This window comes from Rhinopithecus bieti, unplaced genomic scaffold, assembly GCF_001698545.2.
Source record: "Rhinopithecus bieti isolate Rb0 unplaced genomic scaffold, ASM169854v2 scaffold_4658, whole genome shotgun sequence".
Lineage (NCBI taxonomy): Eukaryota > Metazoa > Chordata > Mammalia > Primates > Cercopithecidae > Rhinopithecus > Rhinopithecus bieti.
This window is the reverse complement of record NW_016804523.1, coordinates 247532-266847: the sequence shown is the minus strand read 5'-3', so window position 1 is coordinate 266847 and position 19316 is coordinate 247532. Positions and strand designations below refer to the sequence as shown.

Below are 19316 nucleotides of genomic sequence, written 5' to 3'. Positions count from 1 at the left end.
TGAACCCGGGAGGCGGAGCTTGCGGTGAGCCGAGATTGCGCCACTGCACTCCAGCCTGGGCGATGAGTAAGACTCCATCTCAATAATAATAATAATAATAATAATAATAATAATAATAACAACAATAATAATTTTTTAGTTGCATTAGTTATAAGAGGCTTGCTTCTATTTCAACTTTTCGTAGAACATGATGCAAACCTCCTGAGGATCTGAGCTGTCTTGCCCTCCCTCCTCCCCAGCATCTCTAAATTATTCTTACCGACTTTTAATGCTTTGATTCTTTCCATAGACAATTTTCTAAAAGTTGCTTTCCTTTCTGACCCAGCCAATTTGTCTCTATGCCAGTTTTCCCAGCAAGCCCCTATCTGGTTTGGCCTTCTAAAACATTTCTGCAAAGTCTTCTTTTCTTTCTAACTGTTCCAAGTTTGTTCCTGAGTCTTCTTATTCAAAAGAGGCTTCTATACCTTTTGTTATCATAAATTTATAACAAAAAGCAATTTCTCTTGTTTGAATTCTCTTTTGCTCTATGTTAAAAGGACAATGCATGCTAAGGCAGATAACTAAATTCCTTTTACATACTGGAGATTCATTTAAGCTGGGGTAGAAGACAAAAGTAATAAATATTTTCAAAATGATTAAAAGTTTTAAAATCAATCATGATTTGGTTGATTTGATTGCTCACAAAGAGAAGGAATTTTGTTTATTTACAAGCCTCTTTTCCTAAATTTTGGCTCTGAAATATATATGACTACATCACACATATACGCAAATGAATGTAATAAAAGTAAGTTCTTATGGTACGTCATTTAGCACCTTAATCAAACTAAGCCACTTTGAGGCCTCAACAATCCAGAGGAATAAGGTGTGTGTGTGGGTTTTAAAATTTTTATTGCAGTATAACATTGACATAGAAGAACACATAAGTAATAACTGTGTGATCTGATGAATTTTCACAAACTTAAAACACTCATATAACCAGCAAAAGGGTTAAGTTTTTATCTTATTTTAAAAGTCTCACTGATGGGCTCTTGAGAAACACCTATGTAGTTGTCCTGCTTTGTTGCTGACTTTACGTAAGCATAAGGCTGTCCCTCCAACTCAGTAATATATTCTACATGACCAGATAGTAGGACTGTGGTTTATACCACATATTTTTTCTAACACAGAGGTAGCTAAGTGCCCTGAAATGAGGATACCCTCAGTAGATGAATATGAACTATATCAGACTCAGTCTATTAAACATTAATACACACAAATCTCTGCTCTACATGCTTTTGCTTCCTGTTTTATCTTCTACATCACTAACCTTTCCTTCTAAGTCTTTTTGCTGTCACCAACCTCATTGACAAATTATTTAATCAATTATTGACAAAATGCTTAAGTTTCCTAGAACTCAACTCTTCTTCACCTAAACCTCTCTCTGGCTAAGTTCAATTGGTCCCATGGCTTTAAATAACACCTATAAGCTAAAGATTCTTGAGTTATAACCTGTACTACAGCCAATTAATTGCATTTATGGCCCTAATTAATGGCCTTTTTATATCCCTTTCATATCTTGATGTGAGCTGTTGCAAAGTCACATTGCAACAACTCATATCAAGAGGTGGAATCTATTTCCTTACCCAGTGAGTCTGGACTGGCTCTATAATTTTCTTTGGCCAATAGAAGGTTGGGGAATACCAATTGCATTACCAACTTTAAGCCTGTGCTTACTCTTGGAGCCCTCCCTCTATCATATGATCAAACCCAAGGCAGCCCACTAAAGAATGAAAAACCACACAGAACATTACACTAACTGACCATCAAACAACCCCCAGAAGCAAAGCCATCTAACCAACTTGCAGCTGACTACTGATGCATGAGGTAACTCAGGCAAGACCAAATGAGTCCCTCCAGCTTAATCCAGCTAAATAAACAACCTGCAACATCACAGGATAACAAAATAGCTATTGTTTTAAACTGCTGACTTTTGGTGTGGTTTGTTACACAGCAATAGCTAACTGATATAACAGCTTAGACATATGTGTAGACATGTATTCAATACCAATCTACACCTCCATATAGATATCTCATACCCATTTAAAAAAACGATACCAAATTTGATGTTTACCCCATCTAAAAACCTCTTCAATGTTTTCCTTTCAAAAAGCGGCCCCCTTATCTGTCCAGTTCTTCAAGCCAAAACTCTAGACAGTACCATTTAATTCTTCCTTTCCTTCACCTTCCACATTCAATCCATCAGAAAATCCTGTTGATTCTAATTTCTACATTTTTCTTGAATCCATTTAGTTCTGTTCACTCCACTCACATCACTTCTGCCAGTCTAAGCTGCTCATGTCTTATGCCAACAGCACTATAGTGGCCTGCTGTCTGATTCCTTCTGAACCTCTCCAAACCTTTTTTTCACAAAAGCTAGTTTTGGTTTAAAAATCCTAGAAGATCATGTCAGTTACCTGCTTAAACCATTCAGGAACTTCTCATCATGCTTAGAATCAAATCCAAATTGGGTATCATGGCCCATGACCTATTTCCTTTCCTTCTCTCCATCTTTCTTCCTGCCACTCTTACTCTTTGACTCACTACATTCCAGCCACACTTGCCTTTTTTTTTTTTTTTTTTTTTTTGAGACAGTTTCACCCTGTCACCCAGGCTGGAGTGCAGTGGTGCAGTCTCGGCTCACTGCAACCTCTGCCGCACGGGTTCCAGCAATTCTCCTGCCTCAGCCACCCTCCTGAGTAGCTGGGACACCAGGAGCATGCCACCATGCCCAGTTAATATTTGTAATTTTGTGTAGAGAGGGGGTTTCACCATTTTGACCAGGCTGGTCTCAAATTCTTGACCTCAGGTGATCCACTCTCCTCAGCCTCCTAAAGTGCTAAGAGTTCAGATGTGAGCCACTGTACCCAGCCCATGTTTGCTCTCTTGCTTCTCCTGAAATAGCCAAGCTCTTCCTCATTTGAAGGCTTCTGCTCTTGCTCTTTAATCTGCTTCAAAAATCTTTTTCCTTGCTTCTTGCTCTTTGCCTGGTGGCTTCCTTTACCTCTTTCCTATTCCAGATTAAGTCTCACCACCTTTTGAAGGTCTTTGCTGGCCACCCTGTCTAAAGTGGTCTTCCTGCCCCACCATTTTTCTCCATTGTCCCATCCTGTTCAGTTCATTGAAAACGTTACGATTGCTGATTCTTGTTGTATTTACTTAACAATATGTGTTTTCTTGCCTGTCTTTTCCACTAGATTCGAAATCCCATAGGGGCAGGATACCATGTCTACTTTGTTCACATAGCATCATAAGTGCTTTCCACAATTTTGGCCCATGGTAGGCACTCAGTAAACATTAGTTTAATAAACTAATCTAAGTCTTCCAATAACACTATCAAGTAGATTTTTATCATCCTGGATTTACAAATAAAAAATTTGAAGGCAGGCATTATTTGTATTACTCATACTCAGAGTAGAGAGACAGTATGGTAACCAGGCCAATTTGTCAGAGAAGTAGAGTGGGGACATGAACCCTATAGTTCCTATACAGAGCCCAATCCTTAATCGCTCAATTCCCATAACTTGAAAAACAAGCAACTGTGCTCTTGTGGGAGGGAGTGTTGCAGAGGGATGTGAAGAACAGAATGCTCCAACTCAGACAGGTGTTTCCCCCTCCTTGAACTCCTGCTGCCACTCCAAGAGTCACATCCTCACCTAATTAAATCCAGATGCAGGAAGGATGGGATAGACAATAATGACCGTTCCTCATACTTTCCACTTAGAAAAGAGGAAAATAGTTTCCTGAAGCCTTCAGTGGATATCTAGTTACATTTCATTGACCAGAATTTGCTTCCATTCCAACTACTATCATTTGGAAGGGAGACCAAGATTGTCACTTCTGATTTATGTTCATCACCATTCATCATCACCTGGGCTAGGCTGGTTCCACTCGAATGTATCAAGATTCTGATATCTATGATGGAAGGGAAGAATGGCTATTGATCATACTGGCAACAGCATCTGCTATAGCAATTGAATTACTTTAGGTTCTTTTTGTCCCACTTTATTATAGAAAATATGGATGTCATGGATTAAGTCCATGGCCTAAGAAACTTAGAGCTCAATCTGATGACACTGAGTCTTGAAAAAGCTTGTCTACTCTTCTCAGTAATTGATGAACCCACATGTTGTATCCAAATAGTTTCAACCTCCCAGCAATGGATAAATTTATATACCTGGCATAGAATAACAAAACCACACAATATAACAAGGCATTGCCTAATGATAAAACTAAAATTGTCCTGATAGATAAATCCAGCCATGTTTCAAATTCAGCACTTTATAAGCAACCTAAATATGCTAATATCAAAATAAATCACTTTTGGTAAACTTCAGTGTTATCTTGTTCTCTTCCCCATAAAGACAACTTTTATTTTCCATAAAATTCAATATACATATTTCTGTTTTACCAGAAGTCATACAAGAGTTGTTGAAAACTATTTATAGATGAATAGAGACAACTTTGACCTTGTAGAGCTGAGCTTTGACTGGAAGTTGGGAGACTGGGTTCTAGTCCTAGAACTTCCAAAAGTTAACTGTATGAATTTAGGCAAGTTACTTCATTTCTTCTTTGGTAAAATGTGAAGATTATAAAGATTATATCTGATAACCCAGTTGAAACCATTTGAACCCTATATTAGCAAGGGTGATTGATTCTAGCAGTTACAACAAACAGCCCCCAGATTATAGTGGTTTAACACAATGAAAGTTTATTTCTCACATAACAGTCCAGTTGGATTGATGAGGCATTTTTGCTGTCTTTCCTCCAAGCAGTGCTTCAAGAACCCAGCTCCATTCATCCTATGATGCTACCATCCTCAGCATTTGGCTTCCATGGCTCCTGTAAGAGAAGAGAACATGAAGAACAGAACAGGAGGTTTTTATGGGAGGCACATCAATTTGACCAGATACCTTGCCCAGAACCTTGTCACATGGCCCCTGCCTAAATGTAAATGAGGCTAGTGACTGGGTGTGGTGGCTCATGACTATAATCTCAGCACTTTGGGAGACTGAGCCAGGAGGATCACTTGAGCCTATGAGTTCAAGATCAGCCTGGGCAACATAGGGGGACCGTGTCCCTACAAAAAAAAAAAAAAAAAAAATTAAAATAAGCTGGACATAGTGGCACATGCCTGTAGTCTCAGCTACTTGGGAGGCTGAAGTGGGAAGATGGCTTGAGCCAGGAGGTTGATGCTGCAGTGAGCCGAGATCATGCTACTGCACTCCAGCCTGAGTGACAAAGTGAGACCCTATCTCAAAGAAAAAACAAAAAATGAGACTGAGTAACGTAGCCTGTGAGACCAGAAAGAAGCATCAGGATTGGTGAATATTAATACCATCTCTACCATAAACATTTTTGGAAATATTTCTTTCTCTAAATTCAAAGTAACTAGGGGGAATATTAATCTCATTCTAAATATTTTATTATGTCACTCCCTATCCTTTGTTTTCAAGCACCTCACACTACTATTATGTGTAATCACAAGTCAACTGTTTATGTTTTTATCTCCAGCTGTTGGCTGGGAGCTCACCGAAAGAGGAAACCTTTGTAATTCATCTTTGTACCCTGAGGGCTTAGCACAGAGGCACCTATTAGACCTAAGAAGGATTGGCGGCTCTGGACAAATCAGAAAAGAAGTGTTGTCAACTGTTTTCTACTGGTGATGATGATGGTGATGGTCAATGTCCACTCCCAAATATTTATATTTGGGAGAGCTGGTTTGTAGGTGAGCACTTGTCTTTTGAGTGTATACTTGGGGGAGGGATGAAATTATGTTTGTTTTATACTCTAGAAAAATTGGATAAAACAGCAAATGTAATTTTACAGAATGATGGAGAGGTCGTACTGAGGTGGGAGACAAATAATAGAAGGAGATGTAAAACTGTCAACCTTGTGATGGGGATGATGGGGATGATGGCAGTGATGGGGATGATGGCAGTAGGAGTAAGTTATGGGATGATTGTATGTTTGTGAACCTCAGTTCTTCTGCAGCATGAACTGGCAGGACCTTCTCCTTGACCACTTCAGGTGACCTTCTGGAGCCCGTAGGTCTCACCAGGAGAGGGTATCAGGCCACCAAACCAACTGACGTAATAGTTCCATGCTCTAGAAACTGTTTCCATGAAGCTGTGTGCCAGCTTTCTAAGTCAAGTTCTGTCGATCTTGTTTGGTAGAAAATATGATAAATGTTTTAAAAAATCACAAGAAGACCTTCATTTGGCTGGAATTTAAACATATGCATGCCATTTCTTAAAAATATATTCTACATATTTGAAGGGTCAGCGCACCTTGGACAGCCAAATTTCACATCGACAATATGAACAAAATTTTAGCTTCCTGGAGCTCAGTGATAATTATGGATTATAGGTTAAAAATAAAGTCAGTAACTCCTAACAAGAGCATGAGCAATGTAAGAATTTTTTCCAGGTAACATTAGAAGCAAGAAATAACTGAAAAGGATGTTGCTTATTTTAAGGGTATTATCTCCAGGTACATATCATTTTAAAGAATAAAATTTTACATTACCTTTTTCAAAGCACAGACATTTCTTGTACATGTTAACCTTCTAAGCTGTATAATAAGATATGACATCATTTCTTTCCAAGAAGTTGGTTCACCTAAGAGAAAAATGAATCAGCTAGGATCCTACTTTATTGTTGGTCCAGGAGAAGCAAGGACCCTACCGGACTTCAGGGAGACCATCTGGGCTAGTTATTAGAGCTGTTTATAAAACCCTGGCTCTCCTTCTCTAGGGGTGTGGGAGGACTCACTTCCCCACTCCCTAAAGTAAAAAAAGGCCACATGACTTGACTTGCACAATTAAGCATGAGTAAGAGTAGTGAATGTCTCTTCCAGAAGAAGCATTTAAGTACCTGTGCTTGACTCATTCCCCCTTTCTCTCTACATTGACAATCATGGAATTCCAAGTTGGAACCTCCATCAGCAGATATCCAGTAGTGAGTATGATGAAGAATGGCTCTGTTAATCTACATTGGGCACATAGCAAGTGAAAGAATAAACTTTTCTTATATTAAGCCATTATGAGCATGAGGATGTTTGTTACTGCGGTATAACATGGCCTTTGCTGACCAACACATCATCCAAATCTAGGTCATATGGTACCAAATGACAACATGGTTCTGAGTCTTTTGTTTCTATGAATACAAAGTAAAAAAGCTATATGTGTACAGATCAAGAATCAGATAAAGGTATAGAATCACACTTGACAAAAGCAATCCTAGGGGCCAGGCATGGTGGCTCACACTGGTAATCCCAGCACTTTGGGAGGCCAAGGTAGGTGGATTGCATGAGGTCAGGAGTTCAACACCAGCCTGGACAACATAGTGAAACCCTGTCTCTACTAAAAATATAAAAATTAGCCAGGCGTCGTGGTGGGCGCCTGTAATCCCAGTTATTCGGGAGGCTGAGGCAGGAGAATCACTTGAACCTGGGAAGCGGAGGTTGCATTGAGCTGAGATTGTGCCACTGCACTCCAACCTGGGTGACAGAGCGAGATTCCCTCTCAAAGAAAAAAAAAAGCAATCCTAGGTCTGATTTCCTACAGACAATAAACATAGAAAGAAGAAATGGCTTATTCATGTGAGCACAAACAGTAAAGAGGTTTATTTAAACTCTGCTGTGAGCTTGGGCCTCCTTTCCCGCCTGGTTGAATTTTAAAATACCATATACACTGTGTACACCTATGACGCTTTTCCTACAAGAGCCTTACAATTTTCACTTCTTTCTTTCTTTCTAGATATGCTGCCAAGAGAATTTTTTTTTCTTTAAGAGCAAATAAACCAAAGAAATCAACATCCAGCTTGCTGAGTCACTTGTTTTCCACTTGAATTTTAACTGCAGGGATCTGAAGACAGCCTGTGTTAGGCAGAGAAAGAAAGAGAGAGAGAACAAGTCAGGGAGAAGAGAGGGAGAGAGACATAACTGGAGAGTCAGGGAGAAATTCAAAGAGATGGTGAGAAAGACTGATTCTGGAAAGAAAAGATAAATTAAGTTAAACAGAAAAAGCAAAAGTAATCTTTGAAAGGTTTGGTTAAGATATCTATTTTCTTACTCTGTAGTGGGAGCTCTGAATAAAAATATTTTAATAAAAACTGCAATGTGATTAAGGTTTGAGTTGGGTTTTAATAGTGGAAAGAGCAAGGTATTTAGAGTGAAAGATCTAACTTTTGTATTTATTTTTCATTTTTTAGTGTTTTTGCTTTTTTAATCCCAGGCCCGCTACCATTGACTATCTGACTTTAACAAAATCAGCTCGCTTTTGTGTCTTGGTTTCCTCATCTATGAAAAGCAAATAGTAAAACTTACTATATAAGTTGGTAGGGAAGATAGAATTCTATAAAATATATTGGATGATCTGTGAAACCACCTGACACCAAAAGGGAATAACAAATCCCACTTCTCTCTTCTTTTTTACACCATCTCTTTTTAATTCTACCAGAAAGTTTCTTTCTCTATGGGGCTTCTTGAAGACTAGCCGTATACAGGAAAACTGTAGTTCTAATTCTGCCATTTATTGGAATACTGGGTCAAGGTTTTCCCCTTTCTTATTCTATTTAATCTTCACAATAACCCTATGTGAGTTTATCTTCATTTTACAGAGAAAACAGAGGTTTATAAAGGTTAAAAAAATTTCCCAAATCCACACAGATAGTCTTTTAGTAATCTATTGCCATAATATAGTATTGAAATTTCCCCCAAATTCAGCGGCTCACAACAACCATTTTGTGTGACTCATCAACCTGTGGGTCAACTTGGCAGTTCTGCTGGTTGAAGCTGGCCTCAGTAGGGCCCACTCCTGCAACTGTAGTCATCTGGGCTTTGGCAAATCTCTTTAGTCTATAGCCAAAGAGTAATAAGTGAGCAGCAAGAAACTGAGTAATCTCCGACTCCTTTATGAAATAAAATGCTGATCTTGGACCAGCTAACTAACCTTCCAGAACCCCATGCCAAGGCTTTCCTTTGGTCCAGTGCCTTAAACCCATGCAGTCCTGGGGTAGAGAAATGAGGAAGCCCATAATTCTGGCACAAAGGCTGCCTCTCATTCCCAAATCCCCCTGAGACAGTTGAATGATAGGAGGATGGAGCCTGCCAAGGGCACACAGACAGGGCATACAGAATCGTCCAACCTCTCACCAATTCAAGGGCAGGGCAATTAAGATGCAGAACTCACCACAGCTAGAGATGATTTACATTAATGCTTTAGCATAGCAGCATGCCACAATGTGGTCCACTAACCAACAACGTCAGCATCACGTGGGAGTTTGTTAGCAATGTTGACTTTTGAACTTCATTCCAGACCCACCAAATCAGAATCTGAGAAGCACAGCTTCAGCAAGAATTGCAACACGATTATACCACTGGAAAAGCATCTGTAGCCTGATTTACTGTATTAGATGAATTGACCCTTCGAGGCCGAGCACCTTACTGAGTTTCTGACCTCCCACTCAAGCACTCAATACCTTCCATTGTCAGTTGGCTCTGCTCTCTGGGATGAGTGGCTGGTATTTTTGCTTGCTCAGCATGCATTTCCTTCTTTTTTGCCTCATTCTGATTTTTCCTTGGAAGGAGTTTCCTTCCCCACTCCTAGTCAATGTGTGTCAGGTTGGACTTATCATGGCTTCTGGGAATGAATATATGACCCAGGTCTGACCAATAAAAAAAAAATAGGGATTTTACTGGAAAGTTTGGAAAAGTGGCATGTTCTTTTCTGCTGCTGATGGTAATTGGCTGAGTCTATCTGAGAATGAAGTCAACGCAGAGACGATGAGAGATAAGTTCCTGATGACATTGTTTGAGCACCTAAATCCAGCCTTGCTTGAAACCATAGATCTGATCCCAGACTGTTGAACTGCATAAGCCAATACATTTCCTTTTATGCCTAAGTTATGGTGGTCTGGTTTCTATAATTTGCAAGCAAAATGGCCCTGGTCTGCAAAGCCACCCTATATTGTAAGCTTAATGACCCCACACAAGTTTTTGCCCCAACTTCCTGTCTCTCTTCTGTTTCCAGTCACCTGTGACAGTCATTTTCCAGTTTCCAAATTACAAAATTTTTATATCTTATATTTGCTGTCATAATCACAAGTGGGAATTGACCCCAGAGACTTGGGATAGACACAATTCTTCAATAGCATACAATGGGCCTGAAGTGCTGGGTTTGGTCTAGAAGCTCACTACTCACATATATAATATGGGGGAAAGTAACTGCCTGATGGTTAGAAGTATGGAAATGCAGAAGTGTGAGTTTTGCAACTTTGTTCTTCTTTTTCAAGATTTTTTGGCTATTCTGGGTTTCTTGCATTTCTATATACATTTTAGAACCGTACTGTTTATTATCCCAAAGACATTTGTGGGTTTTCAGTAAAGTTTTGTTTTGTTTGTTCGTTTGGAGATGATGTCTCACTATGTTGCCCAGGCTGGACTTGAACTCCAGAACTCAAGGGATCCTCCCACCTCAGCCTCTTGAGTAGCTGAGATTACAAAGGTGAGCCATTGTGCATAGCTGGGAATTACAATTAATGTGATAAGTTTTAAAAATCTAGTTCAAATTAATACCAACTTGATTTTGATAGTACACCAAAACTTTGCTTTGACATAGCTCTATTCTCTCCTCCCTCCTTGGTGCTTTTATTTTCTTTTTTTTTTTTTTTTTTTTTTTTTTTGAGACGGAGTCTCGCTCTGTCGCCCAGGCTGGAGTACAGTGGTCGGATCTCAGCTCACTGCAAGCTCCGCCTCCCGGGTTTATGCCATTCTCCTGCCTCAGCCTCCCAAGTAGCTGGGACTACAGGCGCCCGCCACCTCGCCCAGCTAGTTTTTTGTCTTTTTTAGTAGAGATGGGGTTTCACTGTGTTAGCCAGGATGGTCTCAATCTCCTGACCTCGTGATCTGCCCGTCTCGGCCTCCCAAAGTGCTGGGATTACAGGCTTGAGCCACCACGCCTGGCCTGTGCTTTTATTTTCATACAAATTACACGTTTATACATTATAAACTCACCAATGTAGTTTTACAATTATTGCTTTATGTAATTTCAATCAGGTAGGAGAAGAAAAAAATACAAACCAAAATAACACAATAAAGCTGGCTTTTATATTTTTCTTGGTACCTGCCTTTACTGATACTCTTTTTTTTTTTTTCAAATGTGGATTTGAGTCACCGTCTAGTTCCTCCATTTCAGCTGAGGCACTTCCTTTAGTACTTACAGGGAAGGTCTGCTAGCAACAAATTATTTTAGTTATTGCTGTTTTCCTTCCTTTTGAAGGATAATTTGTTGAATATAGACTTCTTGGTTGAATGTCTTTTTCTTTCAGTATTTTAAAAATGAGCAAGTCATCCCACTGCCTCCGTGGTTTCTCATGAGAATCTTAATCTTATTAAGGATCCCTTGTACATAATGAGCCATTTTTCTCTTTCTGTCTTCAGTATTCTCCCTCCATGCCTTTTAGTTTTGATTGTAATGCACGCAGATGTTGCTCTCCTTAAGTTTATCCTACTGGAGTTTATCGAGCTTCTTGGGTGTCTAGATTAATGTTATTCCTCAAAATTGTGTTAGTTTTGGCCATTACATCTTCACATGTTCTATTTACCCATTTCTCTCATCTCCTTTTGGTTTTCCTTTATGCTTACTTGGTATGCTTGATGATGTCTCACTGGTCTCTGAGGCTCCATTAGTTTTTGTTCATTCTTTTTCCATGTTCCTCAGACTGAATCATCTCAATTGATTTATCTTTGAAATTGCTTGTTCTTTATTCTGCCACCTCCAATATGTTATGGTGCTTCTCTAATGAATTTTTTATTTCAGTTATGATATTTTTCAACTTTAAAATTTTTATTTGATTATTTATAATGCCTATTCATTTATTCATATGCTCTATTTTGTGAGACATCTTTCCCATATTTCCCTTTAGTTCACTGGACATGGGCTAGTTCGTTAGTTCTTTAGCACATTTATAAGGGCTGATTTTAAGTCCTTGTCCAGAAATTCCAATGTCTAGGTATCCTCAGGGACAGGTTCTCTTGACTGTTTTTCTCCTGTATATGGGCCACATTTGTTTGTATGTCCTAATATTTAGTTAAGAACTAGACATTTTAAATAATATAATGTGGCAATTCCAGAAATCAGATTTCTACTTTCATCCCACAGCATTTGTTATTGTTGCTATTTGTTACTACTGTTGTTACTATCCCTAGTAACACTTTTTGTCTTAAATTCTATTTTGCCTGATATCCACTTTATTTAATTCTCTTTTGATTATTTGCATGGTATATATTTGTCATGTTTTTTTTTCCAATATATTTGGGGGAGTTTTGTTTGATTGTTTAGTGATTTTGCTGAACTACTTTGGTAAGTCTTCTTTATTGTGTGTGGCCCTGAAATCTCTACTCAGCTAATTTAATGTTCAGCTTATGTTTGGACAGAGATTTCCTTAAATACCTTGCACAAAAAAGGCTCACAGTCTTTGCTGAGAAGTTCTGTGTATGTGTTTTTTGGAATAATCTTTCAATGCTCCACCAGACAGGTTATAAATTTGCCTTAGCCTTTGCTTCCTGATGATGCAGTCTCAGGTTATGGAGAGGTGAGAGAATAGGGCCTTCTCAGATTAGGGGCATGCACCCAGCTTTGTGCATGTGCATGGCTTTCTAGTTTCCCAGGAATATGTCAGAACTTTTCAAAACACCCTATGAACATCCAATTTTCCAGCATTTCCTGTTACGATTTTTGGTCAACTTCTTGTTTGTCCCAGCCGTTATCACTGCCTCAGGCAGCTGCTGTGTGAAACATTTGATGCTGATTGTTTTTGACAAATGCTTTGGGGAGATACTGTTTACACTATGTGAGCTCTAAGTTACATCAAATAAAGATAAGCCTCAAGAGTGGTAGTTTTAGGAAACTTTTATTTTTTATTTTACTTTTTTTCTTTCCAACTTTTATTTTAGGTTCAGGGGTACCTGTGTAGGTTTGTTGCATGAGTAAATTGTATGTCATGGGGGTTTGAGGTATGGATTATTTTGTCACCAAGGTAATGAGCATTGTACCTAATAGGTAATTTTTTGATCCACACCTTCAGGAAACTTTCAGACAAGTTAAATAGTGACAATTCTCTCTGGATGGGACTCTGGGGAGCTCCAAATAGATTCTGCTCCCCTCCCAATGGCATGTAGGTTCCTGGTTTTCAAGGTTGCTAGAAAGCCGCAGAAAGGGGAATGGCAATAGGGCAAGTGAAATGCCACAAAGTTTCTTATTCTTACCAAAATGCTGACATTTTTCTTGAATAAATGCTCCTCAGATTGTTGCAAGCCTTTGGTTAATTTCTAGATTTCTAAAAAAAATTATTTTAACAATTTTTGCTAGTGTTCTTGTTGCTTTTATGAGGGAACAGATTTTCAGAAATCCTTATTCAACCATCCCCACAGTGGCTCTTTCATAATCATAATTTTATTATTACAATATTGGCTCCGACAGACCTCCTGACCAGATGTCAGCTCTCATATCTCGTATTTCAAGTTTAACCTCAGTATCTTTCCTTAGCATTGCCTAGGAAAACAAATGGGTTAAAATACATTTCAAGGAATCTTTTTTTCTCCACTTTAAAAATCAATGCTGTTTTGGTAAACTGAATAAGAAAGGTTGTGGAGTTGCCAAAGCATTATAGGATAGGACATTGAAGACAGAACTTTGCAGCCCACCCAAACCAGGAGAGCTTGCATAAAAGCTTTTTGAAATAAGTTTGTTAATGCCTTTATTTTAAAGAGGAGTAACACATTCACAGGAAAACAATAATGAAGATTGTTTAAATAAAATAAAATCTTTTTGCATTTTGTTCATTATCCTTCCCAGAAGTAACCATCTTTAAATAGTTCTGCTTCAAGTTATCTTTGGTGTTTCAAACCTTAATTTTAAATAATATCTTTTTATTTCTTGATTTACCAATTTTAAATAATATATAAATGTCCTTCATGAAAAAACTGAGAACATTATCTTATTGGCTCTTTCTCCTTTATTACAACCACTGAACTTTGGTACTTCTATTACTTTTTGGGTTTCTGTTGACTAACTTTAAAATTATACATCTAACTTTATATATAATTATACCATGAGTAAATTTTATTTTTCCTTCTATGAGCTTTATACTGATTCTTTTAATCCTTTACCATATAAAATGAGTAAATTGGGGTGTCTGCATTATAAAATCTCTTTACATTGCCCCTCCTAAGCCCTCTCCTTTACTTCCCACATCTGACAGCTCTCTCACTACTTTCATATGTTAGGCCCCATAATATTCATATTCTATTTGGTAAATATTAAGTCATTCATTCTTGGTCTACAGTTTAATTTAAACTTCAAAGATCAAAAAAGAGCATTTACAGCTTATTATTATATAAATAGTATTTATTGCAGAACCAGGTAGGGTGGTAAACCTTTAAAGAAAAAATATTTCTGTGGCACTAAGTTTTCACACCAAAAAAGAAAAAAAAGTTGAAGATAAAGGACAAATTATAAATCTTTCTTTAAACTCCATCAAAAAATGCTCAAAATTGTGTCCTATAATTGACTTCATATTTGAACCAAAAATATATGATAAAGTGTTTGCTTTTCCTGTCATTATAGGGGCATTTTCTTGTCATTACTGATAGGAGATATCTATGCCATTGTCTGGTTAATACTATAATTAGCTTTTAAACTACACCGTTTGTCAAATAAACTAATTTTACATTGATTTATTACCATACCTGTTTCCTAGCTTTGGTTCTAGGAAAAAAAATGCTGTCTTAGTTCTAATATTTCCTAAGTTCCTGGTCTTCCTCCTTTGCATAGATTCCTTTGTGAGTTGTATTGTTAAGGTACAATCCTTAGAAAATATTTTTATTTGCAAAAAATGTTCATGGGAGGTAATCGACCTGAGTCTGTCCACATCTAGAAATGTTTTCATTTTGCCCTTCATTCTTTATTAATATTCTGGCTTAATATAGATTTATAGATGGAGATTTATTTTTCTTGCAGTATTTGAAGACCTGTTCCATTGACTCCTACCATCTGGATTTGCTTTGAGAAGTCCAATTTTGTTGTAATTCTTCCTCTTTTGTATGTAACCACCTTTTTCTTCTCTATGAAGCTTCTAAGACCTTCTCTAGGGAAAGTGGGAAAATATGCAAAAAAAGAAGCATGCTCATTATGTGGTACTACTTACAGTGAACAATATTCACCTAGACATATTCATGGCTGAGTGACTAACAGTTTTGTTATTGACAGGATGGGGAGAAGAGACAAGGGTGAGATGTAAGAGAGTTTTATTATTAGGAAGTCAACTGATGTCTATTTTATAAATCAAGAATTAACAATGTCTGCATATTATTTGGAAACAAAAAAGAATTCAACCAGAGAAAACGCAAATGCCATTGAAAACCATTGCCTCTGGGAAATATAATACAGATGCAGCTATAAGCATACATATAATGTCAACAGGAGAAAACTGCTATGAAGAAAAATAGTGCAGGGTGAAATAATTTTTAAAAATAGAGGTTAGCAACTTTAGCTAGATTGTCAGAGAAGGCTCCTTTGTAAACGTGGCATTTGAGGAGATGAGATATGAGATGATCTGGGGGAGGCTATTTCAGGTAGAAATAATAACTAGTGCAAAAGTCTTGAGGCAGGAGTGCACTTGGTTGTTCAATGGACAGCAAGAAGGTCAATGTGATTGGAATGGAGAGGTGTTGGGAAATGAGTCCGGAGAGGTGGCCAGGAGCATGATCTTGTAGGGTAAAGGAAGGACTTCTAAGTGTGATGGGAGCCACTGAAAGTTTTTGAGAAAGGAAATATGATCAGATTTGTCTTTTATAAGTATCATTGCAGCAGCTATGTAGAGGAGATACAGGTGCTAGGAGACAAATTAAGAGGCTACCGTAATATCCAGAGAGAGATGGTGGTGACTTAAACTAAGGTGGTATCTGCGGAGGTGCTGAGAAGTAGTTGGATTTGAAAAGTATTTTGACAGTAGAACAATAAGTGTTATTTATTACGTGTGAATGTAAAAAGTATCCATGAAATAATATAAGATTTTCATCCTCAGGGACTAGGAATGTCAATGCCATTCACTAATATGGAGAACTAAGATGAAGGGAGCCTCTTGAAGTTAAAAAATCTGAAATCTGCTTTGGATATGCTAAGTTAGATGTCCATATTTGCCTTATGTTTCAGCACAGATATTGAGTAGAAAGTTGTACATACACGATGCAGTTCAGGAGAAAAATTAGGGCTGAATATGTAATATAAAAACATCAACACACAGATACTACCCAAGGCCCTGGAAATGGATACAATTACCAGGGAATGATTACGTAGAGAGGAGAAAAGTTCCAAGTCTTGAACACTTGGAGTTGAGAAAACGAAAGCAAAGCCAGCAAAGGAGAGTGAAAATAAGAGGCTTGTGAGTATGCTAGTTTGGAAGATGGGACATCATGAGAAAATGTTAATTAAGAATGTAAGAGGAGAAGTACATTCTTGCAAAGTATGGAATCAACTTATTCATATATATGTTCAGTTTGAGGTGCCTTTCACTCAGCCAGATAAGAATGTTCATTAAGAAGCTAGGAATATGACTTTGAAGCTCACAAGAGTGCGTGAGACTGGCAATAGGAAATTAAAAGTCAAATATAGAAAATGATGGTTAAACTCAAGGGTATGAAATCAGATATTATGGAGACAACATGTGAAGGAAGAAATAGAACACTGAGTCTCTTGATGTACCATGGTCAGTAGAGAAGCCTGAAAGACCAATCAGAATTCTAGATTTCCTGATGTAGAATTTAGAGTAGGAAGTTTTCAGTACCTATTCTAACTCCATTACCAACTGGCTGCATGGTGTAAGATAATCATGTATTAATAGGGAATTAAAATCATAATTACTACTATGCATACCTCAGAGAGTTGTTGCAAGAATAAAATGAGATCATGTGTGTGACAGTTCTTCACAACATTTTCTATTTCTTTAGCACATAGCTATACAAATGAGAGTTATTTAATTTTTTTATCTTTGGCTTAGAGCACAGAAGCTTTCAGGGTGGAGAGTCAGGACAGGTTCCATGGACATATGGAGCTCCCAGGGGGCTTGTGCAGGACTCAAGGAAATGTCCAGCTTAACCTGCTGGGCACAACGATTTTGCTGCTTCAACCCATCTGCTATGGAAAATGAGGAGCCAACAAAAAAGGGAGAAACAGAGGTGAAGGCACCTGATAATGAGAGCGTTAAGAAAGGGAAAGGTAAGTACATGCCGTCAGGTGAACCCAAAAGTCAATACAGATGAAAAGTCCACTGGACATGACCAAGAGATTATTGATGCAATCTGCTGATGTATTAGAATGTGCCTTACCTAGGCTGGTGCCTGTTAGCTGACAGAAGTGTGATGCCCTTCTCTGCTAGTATCAATAAAATGGCACAAGATATTCTTGCTCCATTCCCAGATATATCCTGAGTCATTCATTTCAACCCAGCTTAACCCAATCCTCACCTTCAGAGGTCTTTACCCTTGGAATCAATTCTTGTTGAAGACCTCATATTATCTGCCTCAAAACCACTGATCCACATTGCCATTCTGTTCTGACCTCTGACTGGTATATTTTGAGAGCATTTTCTGCCCCGATTCTTATTTAAGCTGTTTATTGGATATTGAAGGAGTCTGATGGAGCTGGAGGAGGCTGTAGTAAAACATCATGACTATAAGCTTGGGCCCTGGGGTTCAAACCCTAGCTATCCCATTTCTTAGCTGTGTCCTTGGCCAGGTTATTTAACCCCTCTAATCCTCAACTCTCTACTCAATTTTTCCTAGACCCCAGTGCCATGCATATGGCAGGTGTTCGATATTGAGTAAATGAATAAGTTCATACAGATGAAAAAAACAAGACCCAGTATGATTGATACATATCTAATTAACAGCTAATGAAAAAATGGCAATCCTCCATATTAAAGCCAAGCTACATGCCATTTCTTAGAGAAATAAAGTTAAAGTCTCATCAAAATGATAGATTTTATTTAGCCAATACTTCATAGTGCTAGATATGACACTCAGTGCTTCATAATTTCCTTGTGAATTTGGTATAATTATTGTCTCCATTTTACCTATGAGATAATTGAGATACAAAGAGATTACAGAACTAATATGATTGCTAAAAGATTTACTCAAGGAATACTGTGACCCCTATCAAATAGCCTTTTTGAAATGTACTAATTTGGACTACCATTTTCTCTGCCTCTCTGTTTCTAATTGTCACAGGTTCTTCCTCCCTATTTGACCACAGGCATGTCTCAGCATTGGGAAGGGTCCTAGGATGCAGTGTAAAAGAAAGTCTGTAATTTTGGTGCATCAAGGAACAAAAGTGTGGAAACATCCAGCCTCTGGCTGCTGGACACTCCCCTTCTTCCTTCCCATGATACTGTCTGTAGTAAAGAATAAAGTGTTATTTAATATTCTGAGTGTACAGTCCTATTTTTTCTTAACATGGCAAGCCAGAAACAGCAACTAATATTCCTGGTTCTCTTTTTACCTTTCACAAGATATATATCTACCTTAGAGGCTTCAGTGAACAAGAACAGCCTGGATAGTTTAAACCTAGAGCTAAACTACTTGAGGCATTTTAAGGTACTACTTCACTATACATAAATGGGGTGGGGGACTGTGTTAAGGGCTAGAAGAATATATGAAGAGAAGGTGGCAAGCAAACCACGTGGAAAGCAAACCAAGGAATCAAAACAGTTGCTTTATCAAACTGAATATTTTTGCGCAGAACTGAATATTCTTTGCCCTCACCGTGTTTTGAAACAGTGTCATAGAGTGCCAGGCATGTTCCAAAGGAGGACCCTGGAGAGATGGCTTCTGAGCTGGGCTATCTTTAAACTACTTCCAAGTTGACTTTGGAAAGCTTACACGGGATTTTAGAAAAGTTATTATTATGATTCCTTATAAAATTATAATTATTGAATCAACTATGAATTTTGCACCTACCTTGGAGATACAAGCTAAATACCTTGGGGTTAGAGCTACTGCAAACCAGACTACTTTGGGGCATAATGTACCAAAAAAGCTTCCAGAGGCTTGAATTATCATAGTGTAAATATCCATCTAGCAGAGCAGGTAATTTTCTCATCACTCATCCTAAGCATTAGAAATAACCCACAGCAGCTGAACCATTTTGGAGCAAATTTTCCATCACCTTCCTTCCCTGGGTGGTTCAGGCCTTTGCAAACCGTGAGTAACATGAATCTGCT

General features: G+C 38.1%; 1 long non-coding RNA gene across 1 annotated transcript in view; it reads right to left on the bottom strand.

Moving 5' to 3' along the window:
* LOC108527561 (uncharacterized) overlaps positions 1–19316 on the bottom strand; it is a 112029-nt gene that overhangs the window by 88851 nt on the left and 3862 nt on the right. The window contains exons 2-3 of the long non-coding RNA XR_001884847.1: positions 6565–6656; positions 4759–4878 (exon numbers count right to left, since the gene is read on the bottom strand). This is a non-coding gene — a long non-coding RNA (uncharacterized LOC108527561). The remainder of the gene's footprint in view (positions 1–4758; positions 4879–6564; positions 6657–19316) is intronic.